Source organism: Eurosta solidaginis, chromosome 1 (assembly GCF_040869045.1).
Source record: "Eurosta solidaginis isolate ZX-2024a chromosome 1, ASM4086904v1, whole genome shotgun sequence".
Classification (NCBI taxonomy): Eukaryota; Metazoa; Arthropoda; class Insecta; order Diptera; family Tephritidae; genus Eurosta; species Eurosta solidaginis.
This window is the reverse complement of record NC_090319.1, coordinates 194,960,621-194,987,357: the sequence shown is the minus strand read 5'-3', so window position 1 is coordinate 194,987,357 and position 26,737 is coordinate 194,960,621. Positions and strand designations below refer to the sequence as shown.

The 26,737-nt window shown below is 38.8% G+C and overlaps 1 protein-coding gene and 1 pseudogene across 8 annotated transcripts in view; both read right to left on the bottom strand.

Annotated features, from left to right (window-relative positions):
* The window catches only part of Nepl16 (Neprilysin-like 16), a 2,088,045-nt gene that overhangs the window by 930,814 nt on the left and 1,130,494 nt on the right, over positions 1 to 26,737 (bottom strand). The gene's annotated exons all lie outside the window — the stretch shown is intronic.
* Positions 22,490 to 24,224, bottom strand: LOC137238754 (general transcription factor IIH subunit 3-like; annotated as a pseudogene).

The window sequence follows — 26,737 nt, the reverse complement described above, 5'->3', positions numbered from 1 at the left end:
GTAGTGGGCGGACGAGAAAACTGCACGAATGGTGCGGGCACGATAGATGAGTGAAGGCGGGTAGTTTATGATCAACTGAATAATTAAGAGAGTGAGCGCGGTGGTGGTTGCGGTCACAGCTGAGCTGCACTGCATGCGCTTGAACGCACTGGCCGGGTGTTGCCAGACGGAGGGGGCGTACTTAGTCCGAGAATTGGATCATGTCTTCATCAATTTGCATTTACAATTCCTTCAAAGTAAAACACGAATACAGTGCCTTTCGAATAGGTGAATATTCTTTACAATTTACCAATTAACTCATCGACTTTAAATATCTCAAATCTTTTCTGTTTTACAAAAAAAAAAAAATTCCATACAACAATTACTGAGTGAATGAATAGTCGCACCTTCGTTCTTGTATATACAGTGCCTATCAGTGAACACTAAAATTTTTTCGATTTTTTTACAAAACAACTTTTATACCTCCGTAGCATTTTTAATTAATGTAACAAAGTTTTCTTTCGACAACCAGCAATGTCAAATATCAAATGTCAGATGTCTGCTGTCAAATGTCGGATTTTGATTTCAAAGATTTGCGCTCTAATTTCACTAAAGTTACCATACGCGTTTTAAATAACCGATCTATCTCTGCGAAAAAGTCAATAGAATATGAAGATACATTAATTAAAAGCTATAACGAAATCCTAAAACAAGTAAATTCATATTTGGAAAATCGAGATAAGCCTAGTTCAATAATCGAAAATTTGATTAGGTGCAGAGAACAACTCAGTATATGTTTTTCTAGAATTAACTGTAATATAAAAATACCCAAATATCTTTTCGAATTAATACAAGGAAGCGAATCAAGCTCTGATTCTGACACTGATTAAAAATTCTCTGACGTACCGACACATTCAGCATACGAAGCTAGTATTATTAGAAAAAGTACCGTATCTCTCCTTGAGGATTTCGCTGGATTTACCAATTCAGTTAACATTAATAAATTAGAAACAAATAGCGAAGAACAACCACCAATGGCGACTGCAGAACAAAAGAAAACTTTTATTACTATGTGTGCCTCCATAACTAGAGAAAACTACAGCGGCGATCCGCTTTCACTTGCTTCCTTTATAGATAAAATAATTTTAATAGAAGATTTGATGAAAAAAAATTTAACAAATATTGTCATTTCGTTTATAAAATCCAAGCTAGAAGGGAAAGCGCGTAAGGCAATTCCAAATGGAGTAACAACAATTCAACAAATAAAAGATGCGTTAAAAGGTAGAATAAAACCTGACAACTCGAAAATTGTTGCAGGAAAAATAGTATCTTTAAAAGTTTTCAATAATAATCACTCGGAATTCGCCAAACGTGTTGAGGAACTTTCCGATGCATTAGAACGATCATTAGTTATAGAAGAATGATGCAGCGAAAAGCGCACGAGATGTCAGTCGAACAAACCGTCAACGTTTGTCGGCTTAACACTCCCTCAGACCTAGTAAAATCAATTTTAGCGTCAACCACATTTACTGACTCTAAGGATGTGGTTGTGAAAATGATCGTAGAACAGAATAACCAAGCTAGTGAAAGGTATGGTTGCCAGGCGTCCCCACTTTCGGGGATTTGTCCCCGATTTCGACGATTTGTCCCAGCGTCCCCGCTTATACTCTAAATACCCCCCTTTTACGATAGCATTTTAGATATAGTTTCAGCATACGATGATCTCCTATCAAAAGTGGACGAACGAAAAAAATCGAATTTTATTCCATTAGCTGTCAGCAATTAAGAAAAGATGGAAAAACCATGCTTGGGACGAATGTTTGGCAAAATCGATATTGTTAATTGTGAAACACTAGAATATCTGAAACTTTGGACGTCAGGATTTTCGGAATTCAGAGTTTTCAAATGGTTGGATTTCAAAACAGATCAAAATTTGCAATATAGTGAAGTAGAACCATGCCTCTTTTATTTGCTTGAAAAAAAGTGAACATCAATGATTCCTTTTTACATGATCAAATAGTAAATTTGAGAAAATTTTTGGAATCCAAGGCCGATGATCACGATTTTTTTTGCACAAAAATTTACAAGCGCCAAAATGGCTACGTTTTGTTCAGCTAATAAAGATCTCGAAGGATATTCGGAAGTGCTCAAAATTTCTAAATTTTTCTATTCGATACCATGTCACAATGCGAACTGCGAAAGAATTTTCTCCTTAATGAGCTCGCAATGGACAAAAGAAAGAAATCGTTTGATTGTTGAAAATGTTTGGCCCATCTTTCGAGTGAAGTTTAATTTTTCAGATTTTACATGTCTCGAATTCCAAAAAATTTTAACCCTTCCTGAGAATGCTGAACTTTTGAAAAAAATCAGCAATTCCCAGAAATATGTCGGGAAGTGCTGACAGAAAAAGAGCACCAGATTCTTGAAATTTGAAGTAAGAAAAAAGAATGTATAAATAATTATCTGTAATAAACAAGATGTTTGTGCGAATTTTTATATTATTTACAATATTTCCCTACCCTCTATACATTTTTTTGCAGTTGTCTGGGTGCAATTGCCCGTCTTCGACTGCGTTTAGAAAGTTAAACTTGGTCAAACTTTTTACTATTGAAATTTAATTACCTTTTTTGTTGGAAGTGTCCCCGATTCATATCTCGCGCATCTGGTAAACCTAGTGAAAGGCAAGTGTTAGCCTTTAGATCGCGTTATAACAGGCAAAATAATAGTTTTAGATTTCCCCTGAGGTCAAATCTGTATAATAGGAACAACTTTTCGAGGTACAACAACAATTTTAGCAGGAACAACAATAACAACTATAGGCACAATAATAACAATAATTATGGCTAGCGAGGTAATGGCAATTTTCGTAATAACAATAGCAAACCAGTAAATTGAAACAATAATACCAACAATAACAACAACAATCGACGTTCAAATACCAAAACCAGGAGCGAACACTGGGGACCAGAATCTGAATTAAATAACGTTTTTCAAAATAAATCAATTTATTGTCTAAAGCTGAACTACTCAGATTATATCGAATTGAATTGCAATGACTCTTTTAAACATGTAATTTCTTAGTAGATACACAGGCTGATATTTCAATTATAAAACTTTGAAGTTTAAAACAAAATAGTTCAATAAATAACAACAATATCATAAATATAACGGGCGTTACGACAGATACAGTTTCAACATTGGGTACCATTAAAACAGATTTTTTTATTCGAATTTTTCAATTCCACATACATACTCTAAATGTAGTAGATGACAAATTCAACATACCGTCAGGCAAAGACTTTTTGAGGAAATACAATTGCATAATAGACTATGTAAACGAGAGCATAACAATCGGCATTGGCAAAAATATTCATAAAATTTCAATTTTACATAATACAAATGATAACACCTTGGTAATTCCTCCTAGATGCGAAGCTTGTCGCTTATTTAAGCTGAAAAAATCTAAATATGCAGTTTTTATAGACGCACAGGAAATTTGTAGAGGTGTGTTCACCGCAAAGTGTATTGTTGTCACTAACAATCCGATAATAAAAGTTTTAAACGTCACCGATGAGGTAAAATACATTAGAAATTGTAACATAGTAACGGATGAAATCACCAACTACAACGTGTATAAAATCAAAGATATTTTAAAAGATTCGAAAAGGTCAGAGGAATTAAAAACCAAAACTTCTCGATGTATGTCTAAAATATGATGACATGTTTGCACTAAAGACCGACCGTATGACGCTTAACAACTTTTATGAACAGAAATTACGATTGATAGATAAAAATCCTGTTTACATAAAAAAATTTCCGTTTACCATATTGTCGAAAATCTTTAATTTCTCGTCAAATTCTCCAACACCCAGACTTCAAAGAGGAATTTATAATTACAGTCTACGCTTCAAAAATTGGATGTGGTGCCATTTTAAGTCTAATTAAAGATGGCATTGACTTACCAATTTGCTTCGCTTCCAAATCATTTAGTAATTCAGAACAAAAGACATCAATAATTTAGTAAAAACTTTTGACTATATTGTTTGCAATCAAACAATTCAGACCATACGTTTGTGGCATTCACTTTACCGTCAAGTCCGATCATCGTCCATTAGTTTACTTGTTTAATATGAAAGACCCCTCTTCAAAACTTTCACGTATTAGGTTTGAATTCTCAGAATACAAATTCACTATTGAATTCATAAAAGGTAAAACCAACGTAGGCGCAGATGCGCTCTCTCGCATCACAATAGAAGAACTTAAAAATTCAGGAAAATCAATTTTAGCGGTACAGACAAGATCACAAAACAAGAACAATTAACTCAGCAACAAATAGGCAAAGAAGAAAAAAATAAGGAAAACATAAAATTACCAGTTTATGACAATTTTTCAAAGAAAATACCCAGAGTAAAATCCCAAATAAGTTTTGATAAAAATGGTAAAATTACAAATTTTGAGATAAATGCGCATTTAAAACACAAAAAAAAAAATTGAGTTAATTAAGGTTGCGTATACTAACAAAATAATACATTTAGATGAATTACTTTTGAAGCTCCAAAAAGAAGCTGGCAAGCGCAATATTAATATAATTGAAATACAAAAAACTCAAAACCTTTTTAAATATATTTCGATATCAGATCTAAAAACCACTGGGAATAAAATTTTAAAACATTTAGAAATCATTCTAACCGAACCCGTCGAAACTGTGACAGATGAAGACAAAAAACAAAAACTGATAACAATTTACCAGACCGACCCAATTTTAGGAGGTCATTTCGGTAGCAAAAAAGTCTATGCAAAACTAAGAACCAAATATTATTGGAAAGGCATGTCTCGCGATATAGCGAAATTTGTTGAAAAATGTGAAAAATGTCTTTTAAACAAGGTAAAGCCAAAAACAAAATGAGATTTAATACTCACAGAAACACCCTGTAAGCCATTCGATATTGTTGTTGTTGACACTAAAGGGCCTCTACCTCAATCCGATAATGGTAAAAAGTTCGCTGTCACCATTATATGCGATCTGAGGAAGTACTTAGTAACGATTGCGAGACCTGATAAAAGTGCGAAAACGGTTGCATCAGCTATTTTTAAAAACTTCATACTAATATATGGCATGAAAACAATTAAAACTGATTTAGGCACCGAATACAAAAATGAAATTTTTTCAGAGTTAACAAAATTATTAAAAATCGAATACAAATTTTCCACAGCGTACCATCATGAAACTCTTGGCACAGTAGAGCGAAACCACCGAGTTTTTAATGAATATTTAAGATCCTATCTAAATCCTAATTTTTCCGACTGGGATGTTTACTTGAATATTTCACCTTTCTTCATAACACAACAACAAACACAGTATTCGATAATAAATTCTCACCATACGAATAAGGCTTTGGCAAAGCAGCTAATTTACCAAACGAACTACAAACCGATAAAATAGACCCAATTTACAACATAGAAAACTATTCGAAAGAAGTTAAATTTCGTTTTCAAAAAACACACGCATTAGCAAAAAAAAGCCGGTACAGAACACAAATTAAAAAATCAAACCGGATATAAGAAAGACTCTCAACCAATATCTGTCAAGGTGCTTGACAAGGTATTGCTTTAAAAAGAATCCCGCGACAAACGTAGTAATATATATAATGGTCCTTATACCGTAATAAGTATTGACGGTGTTAACGTCACAATAATAGATGACGAAACGAGCAAGGAAAAAATAGTCATAAAAATAGAATAAAAAAAATTTATTAAATCAAATTATCTAAATTCCAAATTAGTTTAAAATTAATATTTACTGTTAAATTGGAAATAAAAATACCTTCCAAAATTTGAAAAAAAAGAAAATGAAATCAAATAAATTTAAGTCAAGATTAAAACTGAAGAATTTAATGCTTAAACTAGAATTAAACAAACAAAAAAAACATTTTGAAAATTATATTGCATAAATTTAAACTCTGCTTTAGAATTAGAGTTTAGAATTTCATGCTTAAATTAGATTTAAAAATAGATGTAGATTTAAAATTTTAAAAGACTGTTAAACTTTTTTTAAGATAAATTACATCACTTTTGGGACAGAAGAATTTGGCCGATTCTTCTTTTTCAAAGAGGGATGATGTAAGGTAACCCTTATGTTTAAGTGTTGCTTGAAAATAAATGTCAAACAATGCTTATTAAACACACCTAACATTCACAATGAGGGTTACCTCACGAAATGTGAAAATGAATGACGGCAGATTTTTACGCGCATTCAAACTGAACGGTCGTGCCTGCACTTGCGGTAGCGAAATTAAAATATATAAATATATATATAGTCCCGGTTACTTAGCTTGTGTAAATTAAAAATAACTTTTTATTAAATATACTCTAAACGTATTACAATTAAAAGTGGTGAACATTTTATTTAAAGCGCAAACAGAAAGCACCTGAGTACAAACTAGTGCGCATATTGATTGCACATTTTCGGTTTAGAAACCGCATTCTAGCCAACACATGGCGAAAATACATGCCTACAAAAATGGACATATAGATGACATTGATGGTCATCTTGCACCACTCTCGTCACCACACGCTCCTGCATGAGGATACACTTCAGCAAACTGCGGTGCGCAACCCTTTCAAAGATGCGGATAATACCCCGTCAACTTCGGCACAGGCGCGGAAAAGACAGGAGTCGGGACAACCACCTTCCTCTACGAACCAGAATGTCACATCCTGCCATGCCAATTCCAGCACAGGTGTACTATTAGGAACTGCTCGCGTACACATTCACCATAATGGTACCGACTTCTCCGCGCGTGCATTAATTGATTCTGGGTCTGAATGTTCCTTTATAACTGAAAGACTGAAACGTAAAATCAATTTACCAGCGAGGAAAATGCATGCCCAGGTTTCAGTCATCACAAATGCGATGTCAGCTCAGGTGAAGGAACATTGAATTGCATTCACCAGTGAATCCCTGCTTCAGCCTGACTTTACCCGTTCTCGTTCTAGCTAAACTCTCTAGAAATCTTCCATCCTGCCATATGAACGCAATGACTATGCAGACATTCCCAGACTTGGTTTTGGCATACAAGAGGTTCTACGTCAACGAAGACGTAGACCTCATACTTGGGGGAGACATATATCCCCAAATTATAATGAGCGGTATAAAAAATAATGTACTAAATACACTCTTGGCCCAAGAGACAGTGTTCGGTTGGATACTAACCGGTCGAATCGAAGCACTGAGTCCAACGAAGAGCATCACGTCATTTTACAACGAGGTTGCGTTAGACAATCAATTAAAAGCTTTCTGGGAGGTAGAAAATGTGCCCAAAAATAAAATGTTAAACGAAGAAGAAATGTATTGCGAACAACTATTTAAAGAAACAACGAAACGAAGTGAGAATGGAAGGTACACCGTGTCACTAACATTCAGGCAGGATTACCCTAATAATATTAATTTAGGACCGTCACTGAAGCGCGCATGCTCTCAATTCTTCGGGAATGAGGGGCGGCTATTAAAAACCCAGATTTAAAGAATATGTTCGAGTGTTGTCTGAATATGAAATGCTCGGACATATGAGAAAATTAAAAAACAATACCCATCCGACGATCCGGATAATTATTTCCTGCCCCATCACGCCGTTGTTAAAGCAGAAAGTACCACTACTAAAGTACGTGCCGTATTCAATACCTCAAGCCCTACGGCAAATGGCATTAATTTAAATGGTATTCTCCTCCCAGGCCCAGTTCTAAAAGCCAATTTACCCATACTAATCTTACGATGGCGACTGTACCGTTTTGTCTTCAATAGCGAAATCGAAAAGATGTATCGACAAATTTGGGTGAACGAAGACCACACCATTGTGTCGCACTTCCTTGAATGACCCTATTAGCCTCTTCGAATTAAAGACCGTTACCTTTGCAGTGAACTGCGCTCCATATCTCGCGATAAGAACGCCCCTACCACTGGCTGATGACATAGCAACTTCACACCCTACAGCGGCTAGCATACTAAGAGAGAGTATGTACATAGATGATGTTTTATCTGGAGGACACACAATAGCGTCAACCATCAAAGCAAGAAACGAGATTCGTGAAGCCTTACACTCAGCTGGCTTTCCATTACGCAAGTGGTCTTCAAATTGTGAGGAAATTCTAAAAGACATCCCCAAAACGGATTTGCTTAGCGAGGACTTCCTAGCGTTCGAAGAAGCTAGTTCGGTAAAGGCCTTAGGAATACGATGGATCGCTCACTCAGATGTGTTTTATTTCAAAGAAGGAATCTTAGAGAATGGCGAAACCATCACCAAACGAGCAATCCTATCCGTTATAGCCAAACTTTTCGACCCTTTGGGATAGCTTGCGCCAATGGTCACTGTGGCAAAAATACTCATGCAGAGTATATGGTTAGAAGGCACTGCTTGGGACGAACCAGTATCGACCAGTACGTTGGAACGATGGAAATCCTTCACCGACCAATGCCATGAGATCGATAAAATCAGGATACCTCGATGGGTCAATTTTTCACCAGGAACCGACATCGAGATCCATGAATTTTGTGACGCATCCGAGAAGGCTTATGCAAGTATCCCAAACAAAATATAAAAGTGGGAGATCTCGCTGTCCTCAAAGAAGAAAACTTATCTCCCAACGAATGGAGGTTAGGTCGAGTCGTCAATGTTCACCCCGACGAAGATAACCTAGTACGCGTAGTCGACCTCATAACCGAGAAGGGTCAAGTCAGACGACCTTTAGTCAAACTGATCCTTCCTCCAACGGAGGAGATGGATTGCGAGAAGATCACGAGCTCCTCATAACAATCCCTCCGTTCCTCTCCCTCCTTCCCAAAGTCCACCCTCCTATCGATAATAATCCCCCCCTCTTCCCAGACTTCCAGTTGGGTATTCCGCCGAAATCATCTCGTAACCGTGCGAGCATAACCTATACACTAAGCTACTCCTACTCCGGGACTCATCGTGGGAGACTCCCACTGCGGATTCCAAACCACCCTAGGCACTTAGGATCAACAGCGGAATCCGCAGGCTCGCCACGTGAGCGGACAATTTCCAAATTAAACTACGTAGTCCAGCCTCCACGTCTGAGGCTTCCAACCACCCTGGGCACTCAGTGCCAATCCCGGCATCCACGGCGTCATTACGTGAATGGGCACCTAGCACTCTATACTCCTACATATGGGCTCACCGTGTGAGGCTCCTACTGGTGTTTCCAACCCCCCTAAGGCACTCGACCCTTTCTATTTTTAACTTTAAGAAATCCACAATGTGCCACAGCGGAATCCCCGGGCTTACCACGTGTGTAAACGCGATCCCCTAAAATTATGCTCTCGCGGTAACGGATACGGAAGGAATGCCTAACAGAAAGATGGAGAATTCCGTCGAGAGAAAGGGATGTCCAAAAACCCAGCTCTCGTTCACCCGAAACGAGGCCAACCAACAATCTAATGCAAATCCGCTATCTGCCACAGAACCTAAGGGGACTCGGCAACTTCTATTTTTAATTTTTAAAAATCAAACCTAAAGTCACTCGCCCACCCATAGCGCGGACACCAGAAATCATCCCACAATCGACTCGCTCCCCCGAGCAAGGACACCGAATCCAATTATTCACTCACTCACTCAGAGCGATGACGCCAGAGAAGCCGACCACAGAACGGCGAACCGATCTGCCACAGAATACTTCTTTCAACAATTACGTGGGTGCGCCGTTGCCACCACGCAATTGTTCAGGAAATAATTAGATATAGCATCTAATCCTAAAGAATATACACTTCACATGGTTCGATGAAGGGGTTTACGTTCATTATCTGGGTCAAGGACTCGAAAGCCAACTATTATGCAGAAATATGCGTCGAAAATGTCAATACCAAATAAAGGACTAAAAGTCGTAAATCATTATTCAGTCAACAAAGATAATCAGAAAGATTCAGAAGGCTGAATGCAAAAATGATTAAAAGTTGTTGATCACCTAAAGTATACACATTTGGTTCACATATGATTCCAAAAGATGATTAAAAAACTATATTCAGTTTTTGATCATCAAATTATTTATATTCGGGTATTTCTCATGTTTAGTTGTATGATAACTCATTATTTAATCAGAAAGAGTAACCATGTATTAATATGTAGAGAAATTCATAACAAACCAAAGAAAAATCCTTTTGTCATTGCGAAATCCCAATAACCTTTGTTGGCACATTGCGGCCAGAACCGCGCGTGCTTAAACTTATTTCTTTCAACATTCTCAATGTAAGGCTTTATTTTAGTGTATGTTCCGCTTGTAGTAAATAACTGTGTCCACATTTTTGTGCCTTTTGGACTATTTCAGTTACATTTCCTTTTGATATATAATTCTCGGCAATGGGTAGCTATCCTTTTTCGTAACGTCATTCAACTTCCGGTAGTCCACGCAAAACCTCATTTTTCCATCCTTCTTCTTTACAAGTACTACCGGTGAGCTCCATGGACTAGCTGATGGTTCGATGACGCCGTTGTCGCTCATCGGCCTCGCGCCCCCAGTGTCAATTTGATGTTTCACAACATTGGTGCGGCCTGGTTTGGAACCATCCTGGTAAAATATGTTCGCGCACTTTAGGAGCAGTTGTTTTGCCTTACTCTGATAGGCTTCCTCTAGCCCCTGCGTCCATGCCGTGATGTCATTTGAAAGATCAGTATTACTAGATGAAACGCGCTCCTGGAGCTGTTCACAGTTAATAACTACCTCAGCCTCTTGGCATCTTCCCGAAATAGCTCCTTTGGTCAAATTGAATGGTGACTTGAACTCATTGAGTACTCTTACCGGAATATGTCCATCTTGTTTTGTCATAGCCAGGGTTTCTCCTACAAGTATGTTCGGTGTTGATTTGTTTGCTGCCTCGACGACCCACAATTTGTTTGTCCCACAATCTCCATCAACCTTTGCCCAGATGACTGCTTCGGATTTTGGTGGTATTTGCTGACTCTCTTCCACCAGCCCTATTTTACTGCTGTCGCCTCTCTCGTAGCCGAAATTAAATGGCACATCCGTGTTCTTATATCGCATCGTCTTGCCTTGCATATCGATCTTGATGTCTTGGTCGATTAAGCAGTCCACTCCAATTATGATTTCATCAACAATCTCTGCCACTATAAAATTGTGTAGTACCGTGACGTTCCCAACTTCTACTTCGCATGCTACTTCTCCAATTACCTGGGTGTCCTCTCCCGTATCTGTACGTAATCTTGCTCCAATCAATGTCTTATCTTCTTGTTGCCAAAATCTGATCGAATAATGGAATGAGATGCACCCCTTTCTACAGTCAGTAAACGTTCCTTTCCATTCACATGTCCTCCGACAGTAAGACTGCTTGACCTTCTTCCAATTTGCGAGATAGAGATTATCGGGCATTCAATTGAGGGAGCCAGCTCTCACCCCTTGCGGCTGACTTGCTTTAGTTTAACGATTGAGTGGACTTGGAGATTTGCTCATCTCCTTCAGCTCTACGTTAACGGACACCCACATTGTTGGTACTATTGGGACCGGTGCTGCAATGTCGTGCAATGTGACCTGGGTTGCCGCACTTGAAACATTTCATTACTCCGGCATTTTTCTGTTGTGACCCCTTCAATGCTACCCAATCTGGTCTTTCCATTTCCACACGATGAGCTTTGTATGCTGGTTTACTCAATAGTGACGCAGTTTCCTGAGTCAATGCATGTGATACCGTTTCTGCAAATGTTGGCTTTGGGTTTGCGTATGTGGCTCGCTTCGTTTCGACGTCCCGTATGCCATTTATAAAGCTCTGAATTTTTACCCTTTCGGTGTATTCCACGGGTGCGTCGGCATTCACGAAATGTGCAAGCCTTTCGGCATCTGACGCAAACTCCTGCAAAGTCTCATTAGCTTTTTGGTAGCGGCTTTTAAACTCTTTTTGGTATATCTGCTTCCTGTGTTCACTTCCGTATCGCCTCCCTAGAGCGCTCATCAATGTTTCGTAGTTATGTCGCTCTCCCACGGGAATAGTCTGTAGGATTTCAGCAGCACATCCTTTCAATGCCAAGAATAGTGCAGCAACTTTATCTTCCGCACTCCAGTTGTTCACTGCTGCGGTCTTCTCAACTGAATCTTAAAAACCTGGAGAGGAACTGAGCCGTCAAAAGATGGAGTTTTTACCTTCGTACTGCTTGCTGAAACAACTGGGCGATTTAGTTGCAGCTCCTGTATACAACCTTTTAAAGCATCTACCTCAGCCTCGATTTTGTTCTCAAACTGCATAATTTGTGTATCCTGTGCTTCCAGCTTTGATGTTACCCTTGCTTCTTGTGCTTCTAACTGCGAAGACATTTGTGCCACCTGCAATGATAAGCTCCTCTTGTGCTTCCATCTTAGATGTTATGCGTGTCTCCTGCGATTCTAGTTGGGATACCATTTGTGAGGTCATATATGTCTTCTGTTCCTCCAGTTGAGATGACAAATATGTCTTCTGTTCTGCCAGTTGAGATGACACTGTCGATGTTTGTGCAGATATTGCAGCCAATATCATGTTCAAGTTTGTGCTGGTAACTGCCTGCGATGTTTCGTTTCTCTCTTAAATTTTTGTTGTTTCATCGCCATTAAGACGAAAGACATACTCTTCCACGTTAATTCCTTCTGCTTCCATTGCCTCTCGTAGTCGAGCCTGAAGTTCAAGTTTAATGCCTGTTGTATTCAATCCACGGCTCTCCAACTCCTTTTTCAGTTGCTGGATCTTCAATTCACTCAACTTTGCCATGTCCAAGTTATTCGCAATCTTCGCAATTTATTCAACAAATCCTCTTCTGAGACCAACTGTAACGAATTTTGTGCAATTCCGCTTATTTGCAACCTTCTGCTAATGTTCGAATCACTAAACTTTTGAATAAATAACTCAAATATTCAATAATACCAAATGGTCTTTCTTATACTACTTTCACAATAACACTTCTACTTCTCGACAGATAGCATGTTTAACTCAAACTGTTTGGTAGTGTGTCAGCTGGTGTTGCTTTTATACTCTTAGGTTTTCTCGTTGGCATATTTCTAGGCGTTTCTAGAATTTACTTCTTCTTATTTACCAGCTATAAATTTCTCAGCTATGACTACAGATGCACGCGTATAGCCTGTCATATGCGCATGTATATGTGAGTGGTACTTGCACAAATGAGTGCCTACTGTTGGGAGTATCTCAGATATATGCATGTGTCTGTGCGCCTCTCTCCGCTGCTTGTATGGAAATATGGGTAGACATAATGATTGATTTCTTGATGTGCATACAAGTCACTGCTTAGTATCGGCTTAGAGATGATAGTATCCCTTAGTGTTGCTAATATCCGTCACAATATAACCATCAACAAATTTTGTTGTATATAAGTCCAAACGCCATTGCATAAACGTTGGAATTTCTTCACGAACTTGTTTCACCAATGAAAAATCAATATCAGCTGAAATGATTTCCTCCCTCAGCATCATTTTTTTTTAACCCTTGGCCCATGGATCAACAACCATGGAGTAACCCCAAGCGACACATTCAGCATCCCTATCAAGAGCGGGAGGAGTCGTTACTACATACAACTGTTTATCGTTGGCGCGTGAACGTTACAGAAGCTCCCAAGGCAAGGAACTGGTGGCCATGTTGAATGCCCCGGGACTTATTAACATCTCACAAGCTTCATGGCACTCTACCCTCGCCAATTCCTCAAAGCGAATTCAGGTAATATCACCGACGTGGAGTATATTCTCGAAACGCTTCCGCAATCTTAGCTAACCTCATGAACTTAGGCATGTGGTTCATATCTTATCAGTGCACACCTACGTCTAATTAAAAGGCTCTAAGCGAAGAAGAATTAACCATTATTAATTCGCCCTACCGGTGTATAGTTGAGTAGTTAATCGGGCCACATTGGGGTATTTAGCGAAAAAAATTGTTTAGCTTCATAAGCATAGGGATGGCCTATAAGGTTCAGTATTGTAATATTAACCCTTAAGCACCTAATACCGTCTACAGACGGTCATTACTTAAATCAAAAGAAAATCGAAAACAAAGTACGTAAAATCTTATGCGCTCAACCCATAGATTGTGCATGGAATGGGCTTTAAAATAAAGCTTTTACGTTAGCTCTTAGATCGGTAGTGTGGCAGATACAGCTGTTTCTTTCAAAAAAGTTCGTGAAAGTGATGGGGAAATTATGTGTGAGTTTAGTGCGCATTAGAATTATAATAAATATCATTTTCGACAACGCAGTTTTTCTGAAATTTTTATTTTAGGTCCCTGCTAGACAGAGCTGACGGAAACTCCAACACAATAACATAATTTTTGACCTCACTAACACACTCGCATAAATTTTTCTCGTGTTCCTCTTTCTTTTGACATTTCTTACCGAAAGAAGAAAGAGAACGAACAAAAAGCCAAAAAATGCTCGTCATTTGACGAATTCAATCGCGAAATTTTGTTTAATTACTAAGCGGTACCTGTTACAAAAAAGTGAGTAAATGAATAAGAGGCATTTAAAAAACTTCCTAAGCAGTCAAAAAGGCTCTACGAAGCCAGAGTAAATGAAATGTGCGGTTTATGAGGACAATAGTGAAAATATTGTTCTGCATGTGCAAATATTGTTTTGTATTGCAATTCTTTACTTTTTAGCTCACAACTGCTAACGAGAGAGGTGTTACTAGAAGCACTTTGGACCCAGGACCACGATATTTGCAAACAAAATTTAAAATTTTCATGTGGTTGTAATTTTGATGATTTTGTGGTACCCACAAAAAATAACTGTTGGTAAAAGTGTTTTGCGCGGGTTTAGTTTTGATCTCCAAACGGGTGTTGGACCCACCTACGATAATTTTTTATAATCGCGGCCGAAGGCCGCCAATGTACAAAGGTGTTCGGTAATTCTATACGACAGCATGACACTGTTAATACACGTCCTATATAAAGAGGGGTATCAAAAGACGCGTTTTGGATCCACGATCGCGAATCAGAAAGTGGAGGTGACAATTTTTGGATCTGTCAAGAGATATTTGCAAAAGAAATTGCAAATTTTCATGTGGTTGTAGTAATTTAGATGATTTTGTCGTACCCACAAAAAAATTTTGAACATAAGTGTTTTGCGCGGATATAGTTTGAGTCTCCGATCTGGTGTTGGACCCACCCAGGGTAATTTTTTATAAGCGCGGCCGAAAGCCGCCAATGCAGAAAGGTGTTCTGCGTAAAAATATTATGGATCCGACCTCCGTTTTCGGACCACTCCGGGGTCATTTTTCGGTTTTTCGTTAATATCTTTTGAATGAGTTAAACTCTTTATTTTCCGCCTTCGTATTATTGTTGTCGAGGTCAATACGCGTCCTTTGACACCACTTTCGATATTGTTGGACGCGTATTAGCAGTGTCATGATGTCGTCTAGAATTACCAATATCTTTTGACAGAAATAAAATGTTTAATTTCCGCTTTCGTAAACGCGTCCTTTGACACTTCTCCGGATATTTTTGGACGTGTTTTATCAGTTGTGAGCTAAAGCAAAGAATTACCGCAAATCAAAATATTTGCCAATTAAATCAAAATATTGTTGCGGTTGAGCCCAATTATATTTATTAATAAACCAAACGATGTCCTTCAACAGTTATTTCTAAGGCTTAACGAAAGATAAAATGTAAATTTAGTTCCTACCTATTTCACGACTTCTCCAAATAAACCACACATTCCACTGAGTCTATAATAACTTTCACTGTGTTACATTTAATTTATTACTATTACTTTATTACAACGGTAACTATAATTAATTTTTTAAATAAAGCCAAGTAGAACATTATATGAGTATAATTTTCAGCCAAACCTCTTAAGATGAGCATTGCGACTAGCGGAGGTTTTAATGAGACTGCTCACGCCCAGCCTTCAGCAGTGGAAGTCAGCAACAGAGAGGCAGAAATCTCCAAAAAAATGGACCAGCTGCTGGAAATGATGCAGGTTATATTGACGAATGTATGTATTGATATTTTATTTATCATTGCATTTTCTAACAAATTTTTATTTCTTTCATGTTCGCTGCTGCATGTACTATATTATATTCTGTGTTATATGAATTTTATTTCGATGTATGAGCCCATTACAAGATGTGTTCGTTTTTCGTAACAAATACTCCGATGTGATTGAGTTAGGTATAAATTTTAATATGTTCCAACTTGTTGTGTTTACCATATTTAATTGAAAATGTAAAATTCATAAGAACCCAAAATATCATTAAACTTATAATTATTCTAGTCTAAGATTTTAAATCAGTAGACTGAAATAAATAAATGACTAAAAAAATATTACATTAGATACTTACTGTGATCTCTTTAGCTATAATTAGCTCTAAGAAATATATCTTTAGCTAATTGGTATCTATTAGGGATTGATTAGTAAAAAAAATTGTTTACTTTTTTAACAACTTTGATATTTAGACTGAGATCGAGATAGGTTAGTTAAACAAAATGCCACAGATATACATCATTTGTCATACAGCTTAACGAGCCTTACAAATTATTTGTATACGTCTTAAATTGTTGCTAATAGCCTTATTTCTTTGTTGTGGTATGTTTGTTAAGCTTGCGGTCATAGAGTAAAACACATTGTTTACTTTTGCATAATTTCGACTTCACCCCGAAGTCTTCCTCAGGGCTAATAAACATTAACATAAATACAAAAACCAAAAATGTATACACTACATAATAAATAAAATGTATAAGCACATACAAATACATAAAATTATATATAAACCTGTATAAACAACGCTTATTTATATGTTTACACTAATGTAAGTATATCCTTATACATTTTATTTAAAATATAATTTATACATTTTTTGGTTTTTGTATTTTTGTTTATTTATTAGTACAAAGATGAATTCATAAAGAAAACATAATGTTTTACTTCGTGGCTTCAAGCTAGTCAACCATGCCACGTTATTTACATCTACTATTTTAATAATATATTAGACCTTGTAACTGATTTCCAGAGAGTGCTTAGATTATGGAGGGAACACTTCTCTACTCTCCTAAATGGAGGCAGCAATTCACCGCGCAGAGATGAACAACCTGATCACGCAATCGATGATGATGGAATATATGTCCCCCGCCCGATTATGACGAAGTTAGAATAGCAATAACCAGATTGAAAAACAACAAGGCCGTGGGCGCTGATGGATTGCCTGCGGAGCTATTCAAGTACGGCGGCGAGGAGTTGGTAAGGCGCATGCAGCAGCTTCTTAGCAAAATATGGGCGGAAGAGTGCATGCCCGACGGTTGGAATCTAAGTGTTCTTTGCCCAGTCCACAAGAAGGGGATACTGCAAAATGCACCAACTATCATTGAATCAGCCTTCTTAATATCGCATATAAGGTTCTTTCAAGTGTATTGTGCGAAAGATTGAAGCCCACCGTAAACCGGCTGATTGGATCTTATCAGTGCGGCTTCAGACCTGGTAAATCTACCATCGACCAGATTTTCACAATGCGCCAAATCTTGGAAAAAACCCGTGAAAAGAGAATCGACACACATCACCTCTTCGTCGACTTTAAATCCGCCTTCAACAACACGAAAACGAGCTGCCTATATGCCGCTATGTCTGAATTTGGTTTCCCCGCAAAATGTATACGGCTGTGCAAAATGACGTTGAGCAACACCATCAGCTCAGTCAGAATTGGGAAGGACCTCTCCGAGCCGTTCGAAACTAAACGAGGTTTCAGACAGGGTGACCCCCTATCGTGCGATTTCTTTAATTTGATACTGGAGAAAATTATGCTAGCTGCAGAACTTAACCGCACTGGAACAATATACTATAAAAGCGTGCAATTACTGGCATATGCTGACGACATTGATATCATCGGCCTAAACACCAACGCTGTTAGTTCTGCTTACTCCAAACTTGAAAAAGATGCGGTAAAGATGGGTTTGATGGTGAATGAGGACAAAACGAAGTACCTGCTGTCATCGAGCAAAGAGTCAGCGCATACGCGCCTTGGCAACCACGCTACTGTTGGCAGCCATAATTTCGAAATAGTAAAAGACTTCGTTTATTTGGGAACCAGCAACAACATCAGCACTGAAATCCAGCGAAGAATCAATCCTGCCAATAAATGCTACTTCGGACTCATACTCTACAAGTCACTTATCGTACCCGTCCTGCTATATGGGGCAGAAGTATGGACCATGACAACAGCAGATGAAGCGGCTTTGGGAGTGTTCGAGAGAATAGTTCTTCGAAAGATTTATGGACCTCTACGCGTTGGCGATGGCGAGTACCGAAGAAGATTTAATGATGAGCTGTACGAGCTATATGCAGACATCAACATACTCCAGCGAATTAAAACGCAGCGGCTGCGCTGGTTAGGCCAGGTTATGCGAATGAAAGATGATGCTCCGGCGAAGAAAGTTTTTCTATCGGAACCAGCCCATGGAAGCAGAGGTAGAGGGCGGCCCCCACTCCGTTGGAAGGACCAGGTGGAAAACGATTCAAACTCCCTTGGTGTGACCAATTGGCGCCGGTTGGCGGAGCGAAGGAGCGTCTGGCACGCCTTGTTGGACGGCCATAACCGTTTAGACGGTTAAGCGCCAATTAAGTAAGTAAGTAAGTAAGATTGGTTTCGACATCAGCTGTGTTTGCTGATTTGTTTATAAATACCTTATATATATCTATATCAGGGAAGATGGATTATAGGTCATAGGCAAAACAAGGACAGCGATATGTCAATTCTCGTGTGCAAAAGGAAGACGGAAAACCATACACGTATACAAATGTTTGCATCAGGTTTGTCATGTCGCTTCTAACAACCCGATATAAACTTTGTTTTACGCCCTAATGTAAATTTCCATCAGTCATACCTGTCAATTGATGCCTCAAATGACGGATAGCTGTCTAGAAGGGGTATTTTAACTTCTGCTTTGACGCCTGTGCGTTTTTTTTTCAATATGCGCTATTAAAACTTTGTAGCATTGAGTTTTTTGTGAAGGCCATCAATAGATGTTCTTAGTAGCTTGAGTGATAAAAAGTTACTCACGTTTTATGTGCGGTTTTGTAAATTTTTCTATGATTAACTTTAATTTTTTAGTAGAGAAAGTGTTTATTTGCTGTTAATTGCTGTTACCACAAAATGTCTCAACAGAAAAAAATTAATTTCTATTGAAGCTTTAATGGATTCAGTTGCAATCAAAGATGATTTTGAAGATTCTTATAACAGTATCTCAGATCCCGATTATATTTGCGACCAAATTGAGCCTGATGAAGATGGTATGATAAATTATTACTTGCAAAAGTTGGATAACTCATTATTTATGGGTGCACTAAATTTGACAATGAACACAAGCAACATTAGTGTAAACTCAACTCAAAACCCAACAACCTCTAACGAAGTCCTGACTCAAACGCGACTGGATGAAACTGGAGCTGAATCGCATTCTACCGAAAAAAAAACCGATTCAGAAGTAAGAACCATACAAGTCAAAGAAACGAGCTCGTTCCCCATTACCAGCTATAGAAGCCTCAGGACCAAAAGTAACAACGTCAGATGGTGGATTTACAGGAAGTGGTAAGTGAAAAAAACACATTGAAAATGTGATTACTATATATGTTTTTTTTTTCTTCATACCAAGGTAACATCAATAAAGACTCGCTTGAATTCAAAAACATTGTCTGGCATAAAAGGTTTATGCAGTTGCCTTTAAAAGAAAAACTGACCTGCCATCTGAAATCATGATCGATTTTTTCACATACTTTTTTACCGATGGGCTTTTTGAGTTGATCTATATGGAAACAGGAAAATTAGCAGGATATTTGATTGAACGTTTTGATTCTATTTTTAAAAACGCTAGATTATATGTCGATGAACACATGTGTTCAACGAAAGTGGCTCATCATTGACGGCAATATTTGCAAGATAAACCCCACCCATGGGGCGTAAAGTTCTTCGTTTTGTGTGACACTAACGGATAGGCGCACAGTTTCGAAATATACTCTGGATCTAGCAATCACGATATAATTTTGCCTGGTATTAGAGAAACAGGTAATGTTGTGATTTCTAATAAATTCTTCTTTCAGGTTTTCTCTTTTTTCCGTAAGGATATCACAAACAGTGACGAATTTCGCAAATCATATATTGTATTTTGACACCTTTACACCTCTCTTTCTCTCTTGGTGTACCTGAAAGCACGCGCTATATATAGTCTAGGATACAAGCTAACAACGGACAAAAGTGAAGAATTGAAAAAGGCACCACGGGGATATTCAACGGAGTTTGTTGCAACTGCTTACGGCGTCGATATCAGCACCGTTTTGTGGAAAGATAAAAAATGTCAAACTTTGCTCGACATATGTAGGTATTTAACCTTTCGGAAGAACGGATGTTTAAACTACAGATCAGCAAGGAAAAGTCTTATATAGACATCGACTGCCCACAAATTATACGCGAATATAATGTGTATATGGAACGGGTGGGTCTAGTGGACTCGTATATGGGTCGCAACGGACTCTGAATTAAAACTCAAGATATTCCTAAAAGATTATTTTATCAATTCCTCGACATGGCTGTAACCAATGCATTCGTTTTGTACAGAAGACTCAATGTGAAAAAAATCCGATTGCTGATGAAGAAGTTCGCTGTAGCATAGCCAAAGAGTTTTGTGCTTCAGTTGAAAAGAGATCGGTTGGTCGCCCACTGGCTAATTACCAGCCAACTACCAGTACTACTAGCGTTGGTAAAAAGGACATTCATCCAGAGGACAATATCAGATGTCATCGAATTGACCGTTTTCCTAAATGGGGACCAAAAAATCATGCATGTTGTTTAAAATATCTGAAACGCACACTTTTTGCACGAAATGCAATATAAATTTGTGTTATTCCAATGCAAAAAACTGGTTTACAGAGTATCATATAGAAAAATAGTTATTTTAAATCATATTTAATATTTTTGTTATTGGATTTCTTCGTATCTTGGTAATCGTACGCAAAAAGTAATCTTTAAAAATACACTCCCTGGGGTCTTCAATGTTTCTTCTGGTGTTCCTCAGGGCAGCCATATTGGTTCCTTGCTTCAAATGGATTTAAATCACTTGGTTACCTGATGGAATACAAATTATATGCCGCCCAATCTCAAAAAATTTAAATTCGTATAATTTTCTTGGAAAATTTCGCCACCAGCTTCATATACCATTAACAACTATATTCTAGAAACTGTAAATAATTTTGTTGATTTGGGAGTCATGATGGATTCCAAACTTAGTTTCAATCTTCATATTAATGCTACAGTGAATAAAGGCAAAGGTGTTTTTGCATTTGTTATATGGTGGTCAAAAGAATTTAACGACCCTTACATAACTAAAGCACTTTTTACAACATTAGTTAGGCCAGTTTTAGAATACGGCTCAGTAATCTGGAATCCACGTTATCAAGTTCATGCAGACAGTCTCAAATCAATACAAAAACAATTTTACTATTTGCCTTAAGAAATTTTCAATGGGACTCTTTAACAAATCTTCCACCTTATACTAATCTATTAAAGCTTATCAATCTTCCAACCTTTGCTAGTCGAAGGGAAATTCTTGGTGTAATATTCATGACAAAACTTTTAAATGGATCAATTTCGAGCCCATTCCTTCTGAGCGAAGTGAACTTTTGCGTTCCCTCTCGGACATCGAGACATTTCAAACCTCTTCTGCTGAAACAACGTAGAACGAATTTCGAAATAAATGAACTTCGGTGTTTATGCCAATATAATAACTCGCAGTCAAACACATTTGATAGCTCGGACTCCCTTTTTTCTATAAAAAATACTGTTCTTACCTCTCTTAATAATTATTGTACAATACGTTTGCTTCTGTTCTCTTTAAGTATTACGCTGGGCTGATGAAATCTCTTCTGTAGCTGAGCAGTCTCTGATCGCGACGCTTGACAATCCGCTGCACATCAAACATCAAAGACTCTGAAAAAAAAAAAAAAAAAAAAAAGTTATTATATATATATATATGTTTAAGCGAGCGATTAGCGCACGCACCTTTTTTATTGCATGAATTTATATCCTGAATTTGTATTTATTGTATTCCTAACCCCCATCTCCACACCATGGTAACACACCGAAAACCCGATCATCGTGGTTGGCAACGCGTGCGCTACTCGCTCGCCCGAACGAGCATCAGCTGTCAATCATGTTGACATATTTCATGTTATACCTAAATTGAATTCGATTCGAGTTTGTTAATCGTCCCGGTGCGCCGAAAAGTACAATTAAAGAAAAACCCCTCTTTTGAATTAAAACCATTGTAGTTAAAATTGTAATAAAGTGCTCACGCAGCTTTTGATCGAAGTGCTCTATTATTCAGTGTGCCTTATTAAGTGAGATTTTGCCTATACATATTTTGTCCAGACATTTCTGGCTTTAACCTAGTTTTGCCGGTGTCACTAGCGAAACGTTTATTATTAAATTGAGCGATATTCCCACTTGCGGGTTTCGTGATATCCTGCCCACTTAAGGACTGCATTCAGGCAACATAAGCACCAACGTCGTCGTCAGCCGCATCAGAGCCTGCATCCTCTACAACTACAGCAACGGAGCTTTAGAATATATATAAATCGATCGCGTGAACAGGAGGCCACTTGAGGGCAGCGCGCTGCCACAACTTCCACTACAAAAAAAAAAAAACAATAGAATATATAACTTGAATAAAATCAGCCTTAGGTAAATGAATTGATATAAACATGTATTATTTTTTTCTTCACCTAACCCACTAAGACCGTCTGCAGGCGGTGTTCTTTTTATCCACCTGTAGCTTCCAAGGAACATTTAGTTGTCAGGAAAACATCAGATTCGATCTTTTCACCTTCAAATCAATTAAGAGCTTTAATTTTCATAACAAAATAGTAAGTATTTCCATTTCAGTTGCTTAAGGGTTAAATCGCTCCCGAGATGGTCTGGCTTATACCCTAATGGGGATTGTTACCGGAACGTAACGAATCTATATACGGCAAAGGGCCATCAACATCGACAACACTACTCAAAACCTTCGGTGAGTGTCTTTATCTCTATAACCACAAAAACGTCAAGTTTACTTTAGTATGTATATATATTACGCTTCTTGCAGTTGCTTGTGTGATTGTTAAGTCAATAAATTAAATTTAATGAAAATTTTTACAAACAGGCATGCAGTATGCTTCCAACTTACCGTGCACATATTTGGTTGTACGGAAGCTTGCACGTGTTATATGTTGTGGCAACGGCACTGAGTCCAACATCAATATATGCGCTATGTTATATTTTTTCCATGTTTCCATATGTGTCGCTGCAGTGAGATTACCTAAGTGAAAGCGGAAACAATTTTCTCTTCTACACGTATATTAATTACCAGGCAAGCTTACCTAAGTAGAGTCCTGGTTCGATTTCATCGAGACACACTCGCCCGCCATCAAAGTCTTCACGTTGTAGCTTGCCAACACCTTTCAAACGCCTCTGCTGTGTACTTGTAACTTTGGCAATTGTTGGGCATGTCAAGCCTGGTCCAAAAGCAACCCTTGCGTCCGCACTATCTACAGCAATAGCAGCTGCATTTACTTATGCCTGCACATTATTGTGCTCCATTTGCATACTGAGTAAACGACCTTTTCTTTGACTTCCAGCGAAACGTAGAAAACCTTTTTATGCAACAAAACTTGTAATAAACTCATAATCTTATCGAAAGCACAAGCAGCAATAGTAATACCTAACTTTTAAGACATAAAAAAGACGTTCATGTATATATTCTGAGATGCATATTCGTTGCTGCCTGTTTCAACTTAAATGCGGGAATGCATCTTCACTCCTGCAGCGGTATTTCGTTGTATTCAAGATATATAGCAAAGCGCCATTGCCATACTGCCAGCCAACATGCTTTCGCATGGCACATTCAATTTAGGGGCATTGGTTATAATGTGGTTTAGGCGCTGCTTTATTGTCCTCTCTACCAAACTTAATACTTCATACTGTCCATCTACCTGACGAACCTCCAGTTGCTTTCCAGGCATAGGGTAATGGAAATCAGTTGCATGGTGGTGACAGGGAAGAATAGCCAATTTATTTTGTGAACGTTGAATTAAATGCGCATTTCCAAAAGCAACTATTGCACCTAGAAATTTTGTGAACAACTGCGCATTCTGTCGCACAATGCGTTGAGATGGATTTGTGTGCATAACAATTGCCAATAAGCTAAATTTGTTGGAATCGCCTTCCTCAGATGTATCCATATTGTCAAGCTGGGTGCTAGTTTACATAAATGTATCGAATAATTTCAGTTAGATTGCAATGAGCTCAATCAATGCGTCTGCGTGGCTGCTATTTACTTGCTTGCAATGTACTCAGCGTTTTTCCAATTGCAATATACTCAATGTTTTGCGTTTCCTGGAAATAAAAAGGGGAAAGTCATTAATAAAAAAAGGTTAAATCTATCAGTATATATACTCACCACTGCGTGTTTTAAATGAGTGACATTTTTTCCATTCAGGAAGTGAAAAAGCGTAGCAAATGTCAAAATGTCTACACTTCACTTCTGACAGTCAAGCATTGCAATACAGACGTCAGGCCTCATGCGTTAACATTTCGCATACCACTTGTCGCATGTCGCGTATTACATCTCTCTATCAAGCACTCATTTGTCGAGATTTATACTCAATTCTACGTATTTCAACATTATCGACAATACACGTCGAAAATAATGTTGAGCCCAAGTTGCCCATTGTGGTAAAACAAAACACACCATAAATTATTCAGTACGAGACTCAGCGATATCTACCGACCAAAGGTCGAATTATGTAAAGTAGAATACCTAACGCACCATCTAGATGCGCGGGTATTATAATCAAGGATTGCACCTTTTTCGGCTAATTTCATGAAGATGGTTATTTTTGTTGGGGGAAGGGGGAAGGAAATTTGTTGGCATTTTAGCACCAACAACAAAGTCGTAACTCACCCATTAGGGATTGCACAAACCCTCACCCACTTTTTACCTGTTCTACCCGGTACCGAGTAACCACAATTTTCCCGCGCCATCTGTCCACGAAACATATAACTAAAGCATATAAATTCACCACATCAGCTCTATCAGCTGAAGAAAGAAAAAATGTGACAGGGTTGCACGTAACCTTTAGTATAATGGTACGTGCAGATAGAACCCGTCGTGAAAAGCGTCGCAAATCTGAAAATTCATGTCAGGGGGTGGTTATGAGCTTTCGCACAATGTTAGATGCATAATTTCGTTGGCTCGTTTCCGCTGGGCTTAACTGGCTTTCGTTTGCACTTGATTTTATTTATTTTAACATACGTCTTTTAATAAAATAAAAATTTTTCTCACAAATCGCAACTTCGTTTCGCTGAAAAAAAAGTTTCGCTCCACGCAATAATAAAGTATTACGAGGTTGGTTAAAGGCTGAGGTATGCTCAAGTCAATCCAGAGTCGGATGGAGGTCCCACTTCCCCCACCTAAATAAATACACAATAAATTAGTGTTTTCATTTCGAACACACGCACACGCGGCTCGCAGGCTAAAATATCCACAACCTTGAATCCAGGAGAGAGAGAGAGGGAGAGAGAGATGTTCACTAGGTAGTGTCGCTGACAATATAGTATAATCCAAGGACGACGGCTCCCCGCAGAGAGAGGGAGATAGAGTGCTAGCTAAGCGGTGGCTGAGATGGTGAAGACGACGGTGGCTCTCGCTAAGGGGTGATAACGGCGGTAGTAATGACGTCGGTAGTTAGGATCACGTCCGAAGAGAGAGTACTGAGTGACGGTGGCTCTCACCAAATAGCTATGACGACGGTGGTGGCTAGACTTCGGGATGGGATGTCCAAGGATCGGGATCGTGGTGATGTTGTACCTACGTCGAAGTGTCGATATTAGTATGAGGCTAACTAACTACAATATATTTGCTCGGGTATTCGGCTAGGGTAGTAGGGGAGTTTGTCCCGCCGCAGGCGTTGGGAAGTGTTCCCCTCTTACCTGAGCCGTATATCCGTGCATTACCCTTCCTCTGAGTAATAGGGTGGGGGGGAGTCCCGTCTTACTCAGAGGAGATGATAACAAAATATTAGGGTTGCCCAATAGGCGGGGGGGGGGGGGGGGACGGGGGAAGTACCATCGGCAGAACCGACTTTGTAACTTTACTCCCCCTCGACCAAAGGGAGTCCCTGGAATATGGGTAAGGCTGCCCAATATGCCTGGGGGAAGTACCATCGGCAGAGCCGACCTTGTAACTTTACCCCCCGTCGACCCAAAGGGAGCCCCTACAATGTATTTATATTGGCTCGGGCAGTCTGCCAGGGTAGTGGGGAAATCCGCCCCGCCACTGGCGTTGGGACGGGTTTCCTTTCTACCCGAGAAGGCTGCTCGTGCATTACCTTTCCGATGAGTAATAAGGGGTGTAAATACCGTCTTACTCACCGGAAATGTGGGTAAACCTGCGGGGTGTCCGACAAGCAGGGGGGGGCCTACCATCGGTGGAACCGACCTTGTAACGCACCCTCCTAACCCAAAGAGCACCCCTTGTCGACCGCCAGTGGCGGCCGACACACACTTCACTTACCTACGGCGAAGTGTGCCTGGTGTATTCCGGCCAATCATTTTATTCATAGGTAACTATGAACACGTTGGGAATTATGCTCACATTGTCGCGCACGGCGCGCCACGAATGAAAATTCCCAAGCATTGTGCGTTCATAATCGCTGGCTTGCTTTGTGCTTGCGCGATGGTTGTTGGGCCGGTA